Source organism: Trachurus trachurus (genome assembly GCF_905171665.1).
Source record: "Trachurus trachurus genome assembly, chromosome: 1".
Lineage (NCBI taxonomy): Eukaryota > Metazoa > Chordata > Actinopteri > Carangiformes > Carangidae > Trachurus > Trachurus trachurus.
The window spans coordinates 12,084,254-12,103,316 of NC_139891.1; the positions used below are offsets into that span (position 1 = coordinate 12,084,254).

Consider the following 19,063-nt stretch of genomic DNA (forward strand, 5'->3'; position numbering starts at 1 on the left):
CTTCAGCCTTTCCCTCCATCTATCCAAACGCACGCACGCACACACACACACACACACACACAGCTGAATGCATACATACACAATCACATACTGTTGGCACAGCTCTGGACCCATCACTTTGCAGTTTCATTACCTATGATGGCAAAAGCACACACACACACACACACATACACACACACTCGTCTCCCCCTGTTCTGTGCACATTTAATCAACTGGGCGGCAGCGTGCAGTGCACTGGGGGCTGCTCTCTCCAGATAAGATTATCCTTCAGCTGTAGGCCTGACAGTCAATAGGTAGACCAGGAGTGTAATTAGTGCAAGTGTTTATGAAGGTAAAAGAGAGTAGAGAGAGAAAGGGCAACTGAACAAGACAGAAAAAGATGGTAAAGATAGTGCATGAGTGAGTAAGAGAGAAAAGGAGAAAGAGTTATGGATGTTGCCCAGCCTGAGCACCATATGAAATGACCAGTGTGCAGGATGGAGAGACATCTGCAGTACATCTCTGTCCTATCCTCCACAAGAAGCCTGTGGCTTCTCCCACCTTCCCAGCTTCGCTCCCCACAGCCACACAGAGTGGGCTGAGGTAGAACAGGCTGAGAAAGGATTTGTCAGTAAGAAAAACACGTTATTTGTGTTTAAAAAAAGACCAGATGAGTGCACAAGAGGTTTAACCGAGAATGCTGGAGGCTGGGAGACAGGTCAAACCCAGGAACTGTCTAACATGCTTCCCGTCTTTGTTTTACCATCAAAGCAGGTTTGCTGTGCAAGATTTGACCTTTTCACCAATGCTTCCCCAAACTCATCCTGTTATGCGAGGTTGTCAACAAATGTGCTCTCGATATGCACAGGTCAATACTTCAACACAGGTGGACAACTGCGCATTATTTTACTTTGCATAACACTTGATGTGGAAAAGACAACCAACTGGTTTGTAGATAACAATTTTTTCCTTAATGTGACATTACATCATTTTTGTGTGGGGAAAAAAAGATATTTCTGAACGTCCTGAAACAAAGTTTCAACAAAGTCTCTGTTCATTTCAGACTGAATTTAAGAACAGAGTCAGGTCAATAATGGTTACTATTACCACATTTGTCTAAATTGCCAGTGCCAGTCATTTGGGATGCAGAGTTTCTCCCTGCTCCCCTTTCTGAAAGGAATAAAAAATAAAAATAAAAAAAACAATCTAAACAAAAGACCGGACTATCTAATTTTAACATGAATTACATTTCAAAAACTGATGCGAGTTGTTATATATTGATTTTGATGGCTGCTCCCTTGACCTTTAAGTGAAACAAACTGTGCTGAGGTGTCCACCTGTGACTCAACCTGATACCTGTCAGCTCCAAGTTCCTGCTAATGTGGGACAAAGTGCTGGCCAGCTGAGGCATACACCGGAGGACATGCCTCACCTCTGACAGAACTATTAATCACCCAAACTATTATTATTCATCATGTCATCACACGTGCAGAGTAGATAGGCCTGTGCACACAGACGATGAGCAGTACACATTTACTATATGTACAAATCCAATGCCAGAGACAGATAGATGGGATGTTGTCCTGAGGCTAAAATATATGTTGTATACAGCACGAGGAAAAGAGAAAGAACCATAGAAAGTGTAGTAGGGAGAAATAGTTCATCCTTGAGTTGTATAAATACAATGTATGGTATATAATAAGACTGCAATTCAAAAAGTAAAACAATAATATTTACATTCATTGAAACGTGTGATGAATGTGAAAATACTTGTCACGATTAGTGTGGCCACTCTGAAGTAGAATCCACATCATCACTCTAAATTGGTATGCACGTGGATACAGGCTGCCAAACAAAAGCCAACCGGTTCGAGGAAATCCATCGTCCCAGGAGCAGAAGCTTTAAAGACACGCCAGGCCAACTTGGCGAATGTTTCCACGTCAAAAATTTCCCTCGACGCCAAATTCAGATACGGGCTTGTCAGAATGATGCTACACCTGTCTGGACTGAAACATGCTCTTATTAGCGGTGAAAGTCCGGTCAAACCTCCGGTCTCCACAGATCTGGGCTGAAACCCAGTTAGCTGCTGGCATTGAGGTGAAGGTCACGGTTGTGTGCTATGAATTGCAGATCGGCGCCCACAGCTGCTGCACCCTGTGTGTGTCACAAGAGAGTGGTGTGAAGAGCACTCCGTAACATGCCACTGTGTTGTGTGTGTATGAGGTGGGGTGAAGGGGGGCAGAGCATATGCTCAATGCTCTTTGTGTCATAAGAGTTGTCTTGTCTGTCAAAGTGGGCAGATGCACATGCTGTACATCGACTGTGTGTATGTATGTGCATATCGTGTAGTTACTTTTTGAGCGATATCTTGTGCTCTATTGTACACAAACAACACTCGACACCTTTTTCTTCACCCAACTTCACAGTGAAAAAGCACAAAGCAAACATGGCGCCTCCTAAGTGACACAAAAACTGGCATATTTTTCCGTCAGTTTCACAGTTTGAGTGATTATTTAATTGACTGCATTCATTAACCGATCAGCGAGTCTGCATTTAGAACAATGAATTCATGCCGGCTGCCAACAAGTGTTGAAAAAACTATATGGATGTGGAAGGCATTTAGCTGAAACATCAATGGTGGTAAGTGGTAGGTCAGAGCAGCCTAATTAATGGCCCGCTGTCACGCAATTACATGTGGGTTTCAATTTCATGGCTGAAAGGAAAATTAATAGTTCAATGTGGTCACAGGTAAATGGCATTTCTCAACAGTTTTAATGTTTGAATTCAGGAAATCCACAGCAAGTCTGATGATAAAAGATAACAAATAAACCTGCTCACACAGTTTTTCTTCAACACAACAGATTTTTACTTGGCTTCATTACGACATGTTGTAATCCCAGTTGGGCATAACTATGTTTTGGATTTCTGAAATTCTAATGTGTATCTGACAAAATGAATCCACTGTTAAAAGACCTATTTTGCAGAATGTGAGACCTCTAAGTCTTTCTGGTGATAAAGCAGGTCCAGGTCTATATAAATGCTGAGAAACTATTAGAACACTTTCACAGAGAAATGCACAGAGCTTGTATTGAGAAACTGAATACAGCAGTCCCACCCAGTCTCTCCTCTGAGTAACTGAACCATTGTAGAGCTGGTGTGAGAAGCCTGAGACCACAAAAAACACTAATATATCTTTGTATCGATCAATACTTGGAATAAAACATGGTAAAGTAAAACATAAATAAAACTCAATATAAGAGATGTTGGAATTTGGTGTTTGAACAATCTTGAATTCATTTATAAGATTAACTGACCATTAGGCCATTATGAACACTTCAGATTATTAGACTCTACAATCTATTCATCGAAAATCTGGTGAGAACTATTAGACCTATGAAACTGGAGGTGAGGTGCATTACAAAGGTGCATTACAAATATATTAGTCTAGTATACACTGTAGGATGTCATACCAAAGGAAATATTAGAAGACAATATTTTCTAATAAAATCTTCAAGTCAAGTGCAGTCGAGTCTGTCACTTGAGATCATCTCAAGATGAGACCTCTTACATGGACTCACCTTCATTTCATGGCAATCTTTTTAATTGATATCTTCCGAGAGCCTGAAGCAATGATAATGGATGGTTCTGACTTAGGCTTGGCTGATTTATGATTTAACAAGAGTGTGAAAATGGAGAATAAGGGGGGGGGGGGGGGGGGGGGGGGGCATTTTAAAGCAGGAGTTCCAGTAAACTTTTGTGACAGGGTTTGACTTTTAATATTGTTGGGAGGCATCAAGGGGAAAAAAGAAACAACTGCATTGCAATTACATTAAAAAGAAAAATGGATGGAGGGACAGAGGGAGACAGGGGGTGTGAGGAACAAGGCAAGACCCAGACAAAACAGAGGAACCAGAGAGAGGGAGATAATGGAAGTGAGAATGAGTGAGAGAGAGGGTCTAGACAAGACAAATGACAGAAGTGAGGAAGTGAAGTGAAGTCTGGACAGGCGGTGGGAAGAAAGACTGATAGATGAGTGCGGAGAGAATAATAAAGACAGGTACTCTACATTAAGGTGGTAAAGTGAGTAAGTATTTTGTGGGGGGAGTGAAAATGAGGAGAGACGACAAATGATGGAGAGGCTGGGGACACGGCGCGGGACGAGGATGTTACAGCAGAGAACTACAACCAAGGAGGAGGAAGAGGATGCAGAGGAAGAGGTTTGTTCCCGACTCTGTGGATCCTCCCTCCTCGTCCTCGCTGGCCAACACAGGGACTGTAAATCCCCCCCGAAACTTGAGAGGATGTAAACAAACCATTAGCCCTGTTCTGGTGGAGGAAAAAGCATCCTCCACTCAAACACACACACACATGCACACATACACACACACACAAAGAGAAGCATAGTTCACTGACACACATGAGAACAGGTGCGAATGCCCATCTTGGTGGTAAACACATGCAAACAAGAACATACTGTATATAAACACACATCCTATAATCAGCGTTTAATCAAACACTTCACTTCCACAGAGCTCAGTCCTCACAGCTGCTCTGCTCTCGCTGATAATCTGTTTGGAAATGAACAGAGACTATTTTCTTGGGAGGAGAGATACAAGCTATAAAACCCTCTCATGTCCAACCTGTTCTGGGGTAAATGGCTCACAGTTTGTCTTGTGCCGTTACACAGCGGGTCACCACCAGTAAATGGGACACAAAGTATACCCATACAGAAAACACATTGGTCTGTCCTCATCAACTCTTGAAAATGTTTCCCATTTGACTCATTTTCTACCTTATATTTTTCCCTCTTTCTTTTGCCCATGCTCACAAGCTTGATTGTGAACTCATGGGGGGCTGAGGTACATCATATGAACATACTTATAGTGTATTAAGTGATGGTTGGGGTTTTTGGATGTATCATAATCAAGTGGGTTGCTCAGGGTGCGAAGAGGTGTTTTAATGCCTGTAATATTTGAATATTTTTCATGGTTTTTCAGTCTTAAAGCTAAAAGGTGAATTGGTCTGGCACCATTGAAATAATATGTTCTTCTGGTCCTGTGCATTGAGAACTCCACCCTACGTCTTAACAAAGAGTTCAACTCAATTCTTGTCACAGCTATTTTGCCTTGTAATGCCTGGCTAATATATGGCGTAATATGTGGCTTGTTGTTGCGCCTCTAGCTGAGTGAAAGTATTCTCCAGTTCGGTTATCTTGTTTAGTTCACTCTTATTAAGGTGGGATGAGAATGAGATTGAGGAGTCACTAATATAAACCTTTAAAGCGTCCCATAAAAATCTAGGATCATCTACTAATTAACATCTATTAGGTGTTTAAATTCCTTTGAGAAAAGTTCAAGTGGAGCTCTATAGGGGGGGTACCTAGGAGTGTGAAGCGCGCTGCGACAATGCTGTGATCTGATAAAAAACAAGGCTTGATAACAACATCATGTATTTCAGAAAGGTAAGTAGCTGAAGTTAATATATGTTCTGGAGAAATTCTGATGTCTTGCTGAATAAAAAGTGTATTGTTTAGATGTGGGGTTGATAGTGATAAGCTAAGTACTGACAGGAAGTTCTGAAAGTCTTTTGATGCGTGTAGCTGTGTGGCCGTGGAGCGCTGACCAGAGTTATCCATTATCGCATTTACATTACAGTTCATGTCTGCACCAAGGATAAGCGAGACGTCCTGAAGATGCAATAAGACTTCTGTTAAGCTGGGAAAGAACTCTTGTTCATATTTAGATGGAGCATAAACTGAAATAAAAGCAAATTTGCGTCCAGATATAATAGTCTTAATATAAGAAATCCTACCATCCTCACTGTCCAAGTATAGTTACTGAGAGGTTACGTCTCAGTACTACTAGTGACCCCCTAGTTTTGGTATCCAGTGATGCTGAGGCGGCCACATAATAGTGTTTGTTTGAAAATTGGCGGACATCTGCAGTTCTTAAGGGGGACTCCTGTAAAAAGGCAACATCCACATCTTTTCTGCGTAAGAGATTTACGTGACCTGTCCATGTTGGCAATTCTGTCCTCTCTAGCTGAACGTGCTTTGCTGCCAGTTTGCTCACCGACGAAGAGAGCTGGCTGTCCGCCTCCGCCATACGATATAGTCCATACACTTCGAAATATCAGCCTGCATGGCAACCATCTCGCCACAGAATCCCGCGATGTGCAACCACCAGATCCTGTGTCTTGTTTGTCAGCTGAGACACCACGTCCTCCACGAGTGTGGGGATAGCCTCCTTGATAGCTTCTGCAGCTGCTAGCTTAACTAGCTCGGCGAGCTCCACGCTGTCGGCTAAACGAGCTGTTGCTAGTTGTTTGTTCGTCTTTTTTTTTCAAGCTTGCTGCCATCTTGGTTTGCACAAAGCTTCCACAAAACAGAAAAATTAACCGAGAGCTTAAAATGTAGCGTTGGGTATGAAAATAACGCTTAAATATTGAGGGATTCTGCGGAGCAACAAAACAAAGCGCCTACATCCCTCACGATGATCACGTGACTCCCATGACTTTTAGCTTTTATGACTACTTGTATGCCTTCCTCTTTTTTGTGCTGAATATCCTTTGATTTATGTGACATTGTAACAGACACACTTGAGGTCACTTTGTTCTTTTTTGCTCTATGTCACCGTAGCCCTGAGTGAAAGTAATCTCGTACATCCACTTTTTCAGGTTCCCCTATGACAGAGAGAGATACAGTAGAGGGGGTTGACTACTATGTGTGTGTGCGCTTGCTGGCCGCCCAAGCATATTAAGTTCATACATTAATATAGAAATCAAAGAAGCCAAATATTGTCTTGACAGTGGAAAAGGAATAAACTGTCAGCGTTCTCTCTGATGATCGTCCATCAGTATGACACAAATCACTGAGAAGAAGATCACGACTGCGACTTCAGCCATAGAGATTATTACCAATAATGTATAGAGTTACATCAACTTGAAAAGCTGTATCTTAGCTATAAGGATAAGAAAACAATCTACTCTTGTACAATCTACAAGGATTTTCTTGAAATGTATTCTTTTATTGCAATTATGTGCACAGGAAGAGAAAATAACGTTGAGACTGCTGACCACCAGGGCTGAAAAAGCTCTGATTTACAGGGAGACAGTGACTCTCATTAAAGAGCCATAAAGCCCAGCGAAGAGGACGGGGGTGGGGTGGGGTGTTCGACTGGTCAGCGTGCCTCCGGTGTCATTCCATGCGCTCTGGCAGCCGCTCGCCACAAGCTGAGGGTTTTTCTGTGCTTTAGCCTGACCAAACGCCGCTCACAGCAATCTTCTGTCTCTTAGTCCCACTGTCTATCTAAACTATAATAGAGTCGACTCATCCGTCTCCTATCTGTCACTTCACTCTCCACACTAATGCATCCTCTCACGTTTGCCCTCTCTCATCATGTAATTTTCCTTTCACCTCCACGCCACTCTCCGCAGCTCTTGGACTTTCTTTCTTCTTTGTCACGCCGAAACACCCTGAACACTCTCTGCTGAATCTTTTTTTTCTTCTTCCCACTGTCATTGTGACCAATATGGTCTGATTCCTTCCTCTGAAGTTGTGATCATGTCATGAATAAGAAGAATGTGTCAGAACAATTGTAGAACATTTTCATTTAGTTTTGCTTGGACTAAAAGTGATGTAATTTTTTTTCCCATGCAACTCTGCAGACAGAAGTCAGTGGTGTGAGGCTCTGAGGTCTTCACACTTATTCTCACACGCTGTGTTGTGCACAGTGGCCACAGCAGGCAGGAAACAAAGACAATGCACACCGACAGCGTGAAGACGGAGGCTGGAGAGACTATGCGCCATGGTTTCACAGTGGTTTTCATGACATACGTCTGTATGTAGTGTCTTTTTCCACCGCCTTTCCTCCATACGTCTCACACGCGCTGCTCTTCTCGTAATTAGCTTTTTCCGCTCTCATTTGCTGTGGGACTGTGTACACCCAGTTCCGCTCCATATTCTGCTGTATTTTTCAATGGTCATTGTTTTACATAACAATGAGCTCTATTCTTGAACACTGAGAAGGTCATGCCTTCTACTTCTAAGATGTTATCGAATTATCTGATGTGAACAGTGTAAATGCCGTGTGGGCCGTCAGGTTTTTCATCTGCTTGTTTGTTTGTTTCAACCTAGACCACATACGTGTTAGGTAAAGGGTCTGTACAGTCATTTCACATTTGTGATGTCACATATGCAGTTAGCACCGTGTAATGACTAATTTAAAAAAAAAAAAATGTGTGAAACAGCTCAACTGGAACAGACCATTTATCTAGTGTCAACATGTTTTACAGCTACAGAAAACCAATTAAATGGATTTTGAGACAAAACTATTTAGTCATTGCTGTTAACAAGGTACACAATGTATTTTAAATATCAGAAGTTTTGATGTATTTTTCAGCAAAACGATTATTTCTTGTGGTGGATTTTGGCCTTTTTGCAGCCATGAATCGAGTTAAGATTAGGCTTCACATCTTTCAATATGTTTTGTGCCTTCAGTTATGTAGTGTTGCGGGATGATGTGAAGATTCATGTGAAACTAGTTTCAGGTAAAGTCAGTTTTCACATTTGAAAGCAGAGCACCATTGCAGGACACCTGGCAAATAAGGCTGGCGGAGGTCAATCTGTACCAAATGTGTGTGGGAGAGGGAGCTGAATAGAGCAGTCTGTGAGTGAACACAGTGTTCATGTGTCTCCAAAGTGTTTTTGAATGTAGAGTCTCAGTGTAGGTTTGCAGGTGAATGGTTCATACCACACAGGGAGGCTGTGAATGACAGAGTGAGAGAGTGAGCGAGCATAACTTAACTGAAAAGGTCAGAATGGGAATGGGTGAAGGCAGCTTTGATGGGAATCCCTACTGGGATGGGGCGCGCGTGTGTGCGTGCGTGTGTGTGTGTGTGTGTGTGTGTGTGTGTGTGTGTGTGTGTGTGTGTGTGTGTGTGTGTGTGTGTGTGTGTGTGTGGCAGCAGCAGTGGCAGTAGGGCTGCTACTGTACTATGTGCTATTTTTAGCCTTGTTGCTTGAAGTTTGACTTCATCATCAGGGACTAAGGGCAGTCAATTTCCCTGCCTCCTCCTCTTCCCTTTCCCTTTGTCTTCCTCCACTCACACTTTGTCTTCTTGTCCTTGTTCTGTTTTCATTGTCTTGTTTTTAGTCATGCTTCTTTTTTAGGCCTAAACCTGATGACTTATTTTGAAAATCACCCTTGGTTGATTTAAGTAGAACTATAGTCTTACATAACCAGATTAGGCTCTTCATCTGAACTGTGCTTACTTTAAGTGTACTTTTTCAGCAAATCTAAAAGCATAAAATAACAAAAAGTAGGCTACTGTTGTTTCACTTCTGTATGTAAATTAGCATTCATTAGCATCATCTTGTCACCCTCTAGCTTGCGACATGTGTCACAGTCGTCATGCCATGCCATGGAACTTCCGCCCACCTCCTGGGGTATTTAACCAGAATATTAATTCATATTAATCAGAACAAAGCAAAGCACAGTGTAGTCCATAAACCATGGACCAGTTTGAGAGACATTTTTATCTATTTATTTGGTTTATTTTGGTTGAGCAGTTTTGGAAACAACCTGCTGTGTGACATTTTCACAACTTCACTCACGCCTACTGACAACTCTTGATACAGATTGCAAGTGTTGCCGATACTGTGCAATTTACATACTGAATGAAGAATTAGTAATTGAGCTGCAGTTAGATGACGGATGTGTGTGCTTAAAAATAGACCAAACTGGCAAATGAGTCTACTCTCGTTTCATTTAGTGACAATTTAAATCAATCAGAGTTTTCAGAAAAATGAAATAGTACCAGTGACCCATACTGTATATTCACTCTGCTCTGACCGCTGCGCCCCTTTCAATAATAAACACACAGTTCTGCTGACCATACATGCACTTTTCTCTCTTCCCTCCGTCTCCTGCCACTCGTCATTCTTCCTGTCCTCATCTCTACATCTCTTACTTTCATCATCCTCTGACGTCTATGACACCCTCTCTTGCCCTGTGCATTACTGATGCAATGTACACGCAGGGGTATTGCATAATGACAGTTGAGGTAGTGTTACTGTCCACAGTGGTGTAATTCTATACGCGCTAATGATTCTCCATGTAACGTGACGGCACCAGCCAGTCAGCTGAGGGTGATTTCTCACCAGCATCGGACACATTATTGTGGCAAAGCCTGTGTGTGTAAGGAAAAGATCCTCTTGGACCTCCTGAGTTTTGCTGTTCACAAACCTCTTAAAAAACACACAATCCCTGTGTCTGTATGGCCGAAGACAGAACAGCACTGACACATTGCTGTATTGATATCCAATAATATATAACTGATTGGTCTCAGGTGGTGAACTTTATATACCCTGGTGTGACATGGGTTCGCAACAAAAGGTTTGTCAGAGTGACAAGCTGAGAGAAATCAATAGTGTATTATTGGGATAGCAGTAGCCTAATGGATACTAAGCTAGGGCAATATATAATCTATACATTCACATTTTTGTATGAACATTGAACAGGATCGGCAATATACTATTCTGGCAGTGAGGAAGAAGGGGAGGAAAAAAGTATTCCCCAAAAATCGATATAAATCAAATTGTGTGGCAGAGGATAGCCACTGACTCACACAGGCTGTAATATAATTGAAGAGATTAATAATTACACAAATAATTTAATCATCATCTATCCCAAATTGTCCATCAGACTGCATATTGCAATTCTGATTATTATGGCAACAGTTATACTTACACAGGGTCCCTATACAGAAATAAATGGATCATAAAGCATAAAATTACTAACGTAAAGAAAAACTACTAAGAAAAACTCATCTTCATGGGCATTATGAGGCATCACCCGGATGATTATGCATCCTTGTCATAGCGAGCAACAGATGCCGCAAAGGCTGAATTAATTCAGTCGCTCTTCATCACGGGCAGATTTCAAGGTTCCATAAACAGAAGAGCGTCAGCGCGAGTGCAGGTGTACTGAAGCTCTGTCACACACGCTAAGCTGCATCAACATGTGGAGATGAAACCAGTAACTAGACAGGAACCTGTTGCTCAAATCCACCTGCCGAGATGATAATGGAAGATGACTGTATTCATTGTCATAGCAGCACGAAGACAAGTGAAAGACGCAACCGACGTGTCCGTGTTTTCCCAATCTTGAAATGATCTTGGTTTGTCTGTTTGACTTGCTCATTCATCTTAAATGAGAGTTGTTCACATTTTATTGAGAATTTTGATATTCATTTGATAATAAATGTTTGAGGGTTGATGCCATACAACTAAATGAATAGTTGTGGTAAATTTAAAAAAAGCAACCTTATTAGTTTCCAACAGTTAAATGTAACCTGTGCCACATTTCCTTTCAATGTCCATCTAAAACATTAGTGGATTCAAATACTCACCATCCACAAACATCAATTCACCCTAAAGAGAAAATCAGCAGTTTTGGCAGCACATTCCTAATTGCTCATATTTAGGTGCCGTCATGTTCAATCTACCAAACAATAATTATTATTCTGCTCTGAGAGGCTGATCTAAACTACACACTCCATTACACAGTACAGGTATTTAAATGCGACTAGCTGAAGGTAACTATTAATAACCACCCCGCTTCCAATCCTTATTGCACTTTCCCTAACCCCTGATGGACACAGTGCTGCAGTGATACAGATGAAACTAAGAGGTATGCTTGAGTCCACTTGCTCTGACCTTACCTGGTGCTCTGTGGGTTCTGTGTGTGTGATTGTGTGTGTGAGACTGATAGAGAGAGGAAATGAGATCTGGCTACAACCATGCAAAGCAAACACATTCTCATGCTAACTGCCTATTTCCCCTCATGCATTTTCTTCAGTTAAATACTTAAACCCAACCTCTAACTAACTATTTTTACCAGGAAGGCAATTTTTTTGCCCCCAATATCAATAGCAAGCATCTGTGTGTGATCAACCACTGCGTTATGTTATTTTCAGTTTGTAGAAGTTCACACAGCCGACATGTTGCGTTGCTGTGTGACTGCACATTTAACAAGGTGGCAGGTGGGACTACACTACACAGCAGCACACAGCGCTTCTCAGAGCTGCAGACACCAGAGCATTCACCACAGGTGGTTGGTAGAAGGGGATCAATTAGTCGATCATCATTAGTGACCAATCAATGCCTGGTTTTTACCTAAAGTTTAGTCGCCTTTAGTTGTCGTTTAGTCTGGATCACAATGGAATTTCACTCTCTAACCTCATAACACTTAAGGAGGGGAGATCAAAATAAATCTGTATCTTTCCTGCACTTAGTCATTTATACCAGGCAGAAACAAGAAGACACAACTGGTCGTCAATCTAAGGTGCAGTTCACACATTGTTTTTTATTGTTCTGGGCTTTCTAAGCCAGAGGAACTGCTGTCGACTGCTCAGCCTGCAACACTGTCTTCCCGCACCCATAAATCCCCGAGCTGTGGATTGGATTGGTTTCACTCTTAATGAATGCACTGCAGCTCTCCTGAATGAAGACTCAAAGTCATTGTCGCCTGAGGTTAAATGGCACTGTTTCCACTAAACCAAAGCAACTAACTGCTCCAGAGTTCAAATAAACTACAAGACAGATCAGTGATGTGAAGGTACCCTGTCTCTTTTTTCCTATTAGACTAATTAAGCCTGCTGGAAAACAACTCTCCTTGGATCTATTCGATCTAATGTCGTGCATCTACTTCAGTTCAGATGAGCACCCTGGGCTGTTCTAGGAGCAGCCGTGTGGGCATTTTATTTGTGTAACTTTATCCAAATGTGTCCCTGATGCCACATCCATGCAGCTATGCAGTTGACCGATAAGTGAAAAATACCACCGCACACTTGTTAAGGCAATTTCCTTTGCACATTTGCACTGACACTGACACACACACACACACACAAAGCCGCAGTCACAAGGACTTTGTGGTGCTACCAAGGCAACCAAAACGCAGGAGCTAATTATAGTTATAGCTATAGACTTTGGGGCACAAACTCATTCTGAGGCACACTCACATGGACAAACACACAGAGCAGCCGGGTAATTTATCTTCACTGAGCTGTCAATTAATCCACTTCCTCAAGGGTTTCATCTCAATGAACATCATCCTCATGTGAAAATGAACACATACTCTGCTCAGTCTGGTTCTATGTAGAGGTGTGTGCATGAGATTGTAATGTGTTTGAGTATGCCTCGGCATATGTTTTTGTTTTTGTTTGTAACAAACTAATTTACCCACATCTATTTCCATTATGATGCATGTACAATTGGGAGAAGGATACTGTCCCTCTACACACTTCTGTGCTAAAGAAAACACTTTCTATATCAAATGCAATTACAGTGAGTTAAAAAGTTCAGTGACAAACTGGAAGCGAAGGGGAAGTCAAACATTTATCTTATGGTGAGAATCTTCAGGCACTGCTCTTTCTACTAAAACAATATTTCCCAACATTAACATTACACAACCTAACAGGCAGAACAAACACTACTCCCAGCAGTTCACAGCAGGCCACTAAATATTTCAATAATAGGTCCCAAATTCCAAAACTGTGCTAATGAATTGACATACAGCTCTCTGCATGTTGTTTGAGGTGAGAAGCTCGCCGCAGACGAGACAGGATGGAGAAGAAGCTGAAAGCAGGGATTAAATACTGTGTACAATTAGCTGTTGTGTTGCAAACAGACGACCCTGTGTGTGTTTTTAGCTGCTTTAATTTCAGCTGTATTTTGCCTCAGTGCATTTACTTGGCCTTTGGTAATTACTGTTTGTTAATGCAACTCTGTCTTTGTTTCCTGTAACTCAATCACTTTCTCTCCACCTTGTGGGTGGTAGCTTTAGCTGCGTTAGCTTTAGAAATATGTAAAAAAAAAAAAAAAAAAAAAAAAAGAGCGAGAGAGAGAGAAATGTGTTGCAATTTTTCAATCTTGTCCTTCAGGTTATTTGTGCCTCTAATAAGAGCTAAGTTTTTAGGCTGCCTCCTCAGACATGATGACACCAAGTTCTTTTCTTACAAATACCTTTTGGGGTTTAGCCTTCACAAGGATAGTAGTGAGGGGGGAAAATATGCTTTTAATTTTTTTTTAAATACAACAGTTTGCAGAAATATCTCTTTCCTGTGTTTAAAAAAGGCTCAAGTCTAAAATATGTCCGGTCACTACACACTGTAAACGGAAGCAAGTGTGTCCACCACACACAACTGCATGCACTCTGGCTCTCTACACGCATACAAATCAACATGCCAGTGCTTAAAGCAACGAGCAGCAGCTGCATCTTGCTCCCTGCAGACACTTTTCACTAAACAGGAAATAAGTAGTTGGGAAAGGTGTGTGAAAGTCCCTCTCACATGCGCGCACACACACACACACACACACACACACACACACACACACACACACACACACACACACACACACACACACACACACACACACACACACACACACACACACACACACACACACACACACACACACACACACACACACACACACACACACACACACACACACACACATCACATCACACACACACCATTAACTTCTGGCTGCAGTAAGGAGTGGCCTACTCGACGACACAGCTGGTTAGCTAGAAGCTCAAGGAATCACTGATGTCAGCATTTTCTTCAACAAAGGATGTGTGTGTGTGTGTGTGTGTGTGTGTGTGTGTGTGTGTGTGTGTGTGTGTGTGTGCGTGTGTGTGTGCGCGCGTACGTGCGTGTGTGTGTGGGCTAGAAATGCAGTTCAGTACCTTGGACAGCTACAGTTTCCTCAGACAGGGAAAGTGGGCGCAGTCATTCATAACCTGGGTTAACACTGCATGGCTTCAAACATAAATCATCACAGCTCACACACACATGCAAGTGGTGCAATTTGGTGTCCGTGATAAATACAACACAGGAGATCAGGACTGCCTGAAAAGCAGCAGGTAATTTGCTCTATACATTTGACATGGCAGATGCACAGTGGATTACAATTGTGGATGGATTGATAATAATTAGAATCACATAGCCTGCTACTGTGAGTCTAATCCGGTTTAAATTGGACTCAAGCCTGACAGTCTCCTGACAGACACAGAGTGCTGCTGAGCAGCTGTTGGCAAAAAAAAAATAGTGGAAATATGAATCCTCTGGCAGCACAATCACTGCACATGTGCTGGGCGAAGTATAGTTATGCAGGTTGAATAACAGATTAAGAGAGGACATGGATTGTAAACTAGAAAATGAGAACGCATAAATGGATATCTTACATCCTCCCATTAAATGCATTGACGGCAGTATCCTCAAGAGACTAGGATGCAAAGTAGTACTATACTTACAGTATAAAAAGCCCATCCTCCTGTTATTATTTCCTACATTTATTACCCACTGCTGAATGAGTAGGATGTCTTTGGCATTCTGGGATTTTCTCTTATTAGTTAAAACATACTGAATGATTTGTTGCATAATCAATAAAGTTTAATAATTGAAGCCCTATTCCACAGAAAGCAAATAAAAGCATCTAAAAATAACTCCCAGAATACAATGACAAGCACTGACTGTTGGTCTGTAACAGTGTTGAAGTACAAAGTGAAATCACAGTCAAGATTCTCTGTGTGATCCTGGCACGCAGTTGTAAAGACGAGCTTCCACCCTGGTGTGCGTCTACGTGTATGTCAGCACAGAATCTGGTCTGTGTGTAGAGAGCAGGGGGTTGCATAAAAATAGGTCTGTACGTATGATAACACAGGGACGTCTTTCTTTAGCTACACGCTCTTAACGCTTAGAAGTTCCCCGTGGAATTTAGCAAGGAAATGTCAGCACTCATCGGCAGGGGAAAAAAAGAGTTGTTGAAAAATATAGGACAGGTGGGGTCTCAGGGAGGCCGTGGGTCAAATGGAGATAAAGTTCAGGACAGACAGACTATAGAGACATGCGGGGCAGGCAGAATCATCCTCACAAATACAGTATGTACTGTTTTATTCAAAACCCATTTCTTTCCTGACCAACACTTATCTGTGATGAGTTTATGGCATGAATAATAATAACCAGGCAGAACGGCACTCTTATCCCAGCACTGCTTATTAAAAAGCAAAAACGAAACTGATTGAATAAATGGAACTAATAATTAAAAACTGAAAATCTTCACATTAATTGAAAAATCTCCTAATCAATTAAGCAATTACAAAAGAATGAATACCAACCAATATCAACTTCTCCAACATAATGAAAGTAGATGCCACTGCTATTTGTACATGTATCAAGTTACAAACAAATCCTGAATAAATACAAAAGACTTTTCGATCCATTCATACATTTCCACATTTCCCATAACCAACGTAATCAAGGAATGTGTTTGGGGTTCAGACCATAGACTGTAAAAAGAATGGACGTAGCATCCGTGACGTCACCCATTGGTTTTGGGGAGTCGTTTTTGTGACTCAAATATGGCGGCCTGAACAGCACCATGTTGGATTGGCCGGCCGAGAACCCGCCCACTGGCCTCGAAGCAGCCTGTCTCCGGACCGCTCCAGACCTGTCACTCAACGTTTCCGCGCCCTAATTGGCCGAAGTTTTAACCTAATAACAGTAAAACGGTAGAGTTAAAATAAAATGCACCCCCCTCAGAGTGTGTGCGGGGGTAGAAACTATCGATTGAGACCAAAAAACGTTCTGACAGCAGGCTTTGATCATGTTTATTGAGGATGTAAAGTCGGCGATTTTAACATGGGGGTCTATGGAGAATGCTGCCTTCTGACACCAGCCCCCAGAGGAAGCCGAGGGGATTGCAGTTTTTTGAACGCGGAAGTGAGCTTCACTTCTCAGACCGACAACTGCCCCCTTGGTTCAGACAACATCTGATATCTATTAATGCATCTTAGCATATTACCAAATATCATTTGTTGTACTATAAAAACAGGAATGCTGTGTTTTCTGCTATTCATGCATGCTGCCATGGACAGGCCTGACTTGGCTGACAGCTGCTTGACTTCTGAATATCTCTTAAGCCTTCTGTCCATGTTTAATCTCCGAATATCGTCCATCTTCCTTTTTTGCTGTTTTCTTCGCCCCTACATGATGAAGTGCCTCCACAGTTCGGGTCATCGATCTTGCTTGATTCACCAAAAAACGGATATTCTCATTTCCCATTTTCTACCAAACTGAATGTGTACTGACTGACCTAAAGAGTTTGCTGAAAACAATTCAAACACTAACTTTTAAGACTCAGAGTCAATCTTCTACACCAGCCATTGGTTTATTGACAAAACAAGTGAATGGCCTGCCTATAACTGCATATGACAAATATGAATACACTACTTTTTTTTTCACCATAAGAGGCAAACCACATAGAAAGTAGCAGAGCAGGACGCAACTCAAGTGAGCGACCATGCCAAACTTTTTAGTAACAAACCGACTCCCTGGGAAACAGAGCCACAAACACATTAGAGAGCACAAACAAATCAGCCAGAGGGGAAGGAATAAAAAGGCCTGAAGCCTCAGAAACAGAGGAAGCACAGAGTGGAGCTCATTTGGCCGTGTATCAACATGGGAACCAAAGCCTTACCAAATCGCCTCTCTTTCTTTCTTTTGGAACACCATAAGAGTTTTCTGGGAACCAAAGAATGACTTGATTTTCCAGGAACCGACTAACTGTGGATTGGTGGTGATTGCCATGGTGACGGCGATGGGTGAAGATCAGAAAAGTAACATACCTTTTTTTTTTTAATCTTTATTCATTCAGTTTTTCGCAGAGTCATTAACTTAGGCACCAACAGGAGTCGCAAAACAAAAATAAATGTGAAACAGTTTGAAGACTGCTGCAGGCACGCACACTAACAAAGAGCATTCAGGACCCAAAGTAATGACAGTCACCAGGGATACAGTATGTCAGGAATGTTAAGCAACAAGATGACCGTAACACACTCCTTCTCCCCCTTCCCTGTTTTTCCTGACTGGACCCCTTGTGAGTTGACTCTTCACTTACACATTAAGGTTTCTTTATTATTTAAGTCAAATAAATCCCATGATCCCTGTTACTCCAAATCCTCTGGTCCAAGCGGTTTAATCTGGGATTTTCATGGTCATTCCCATCAGAGGTTTGAGATGACACTGACGGATAGTGTGAAAAATCACACAGCAGCGATCTTGGCTTGTGGAGCATTCATTTAGCCCCTGCATGCAAGATTTCAGCAGCACTGATGGAGAATATGAAATGAATGAACCTAGCAGTTTCTTCCTCAGTATCCATTTAGCACAACAGAAATACTTAATGGAACAGAGTGGCCTTTGTCGGCCTCAATTCACAGACGTAAACAACTTGCACAATTGTGTTTCTATTTAAAAACTGACATTTGAAAGGACATCAAAAACTAAAAGGCTTTGTGAATGTCAAAAGCAGAATTAAAAAGACACTTCAACAAGTGGAAATTGATCGCTATTGTTTTACTGTTGCTCATAGTCATTTTCATATTCTATAGCTACAGTAGATAATAACATACATGAGGACTATAGTATTATCCAAAGTGGCTCTTCCAACACTGACAAAATGCAGGACATTGTCATGTTTACCATCACTGTGTGAGAAGTAAAGACCTTGGAAGAAAAAACTTTGAGAAAAACCAACAAGGTCTAGCTTGAGATTTTCCTGGAACGAAGTAACGTGTAGATAGTAAGTACCAGCAGATGTGTGTAATTCAGAGAGTCGAGTCGGTAAGCCTCCGCATTATGACGACAGTCTTTGTGTCAGTCACATGCAATGCTGTGCTCCACGCAGGCCGTGTGACTGGACAGGCTGAGGGGCTGCAGAGCCTAGATGGCAAGCTGACACAGAGGAGAGTGTGTTATTAAAGCAGTAATGGGGCCTTCTTCACCCACCTGCAGGTAGATCAATAGAGCTCTCCTTACTGAGTGTCCACTGCAGTGGCTCCCTGAGGGGAGACGACAGTCTGTGAACGTGTGTGAGTGAGAATGAGACAGAGGGAGACTTTGTATGTGTGCATTTGTGTATACGTATGTGTGCGTGAGTGTGTGAGAGAGATTGGGATGTTTTGTTCACATTTCTCTCAGCACTCTTGGAGTGAAAACTGATGAAGAATCTCAGATA

At 41.9% G+C, this 19,063-nt stretch overlaps 1 protein-coding gene across 1 annotated transcript in view; it reads right to left on the minus strand.

Annotated features, from left to right (window-relative positions):
* LOC311004848 (cytoplasmic phosphatidylinositol transfer protein 1-like) overlaps nucleotides 1-19,063 on the minus strand; it is a 73,379-nt gene that overhangs the window by 30,066 nt on the left and 24,250 nt on the right. The window lies entirely within an intron of this gene.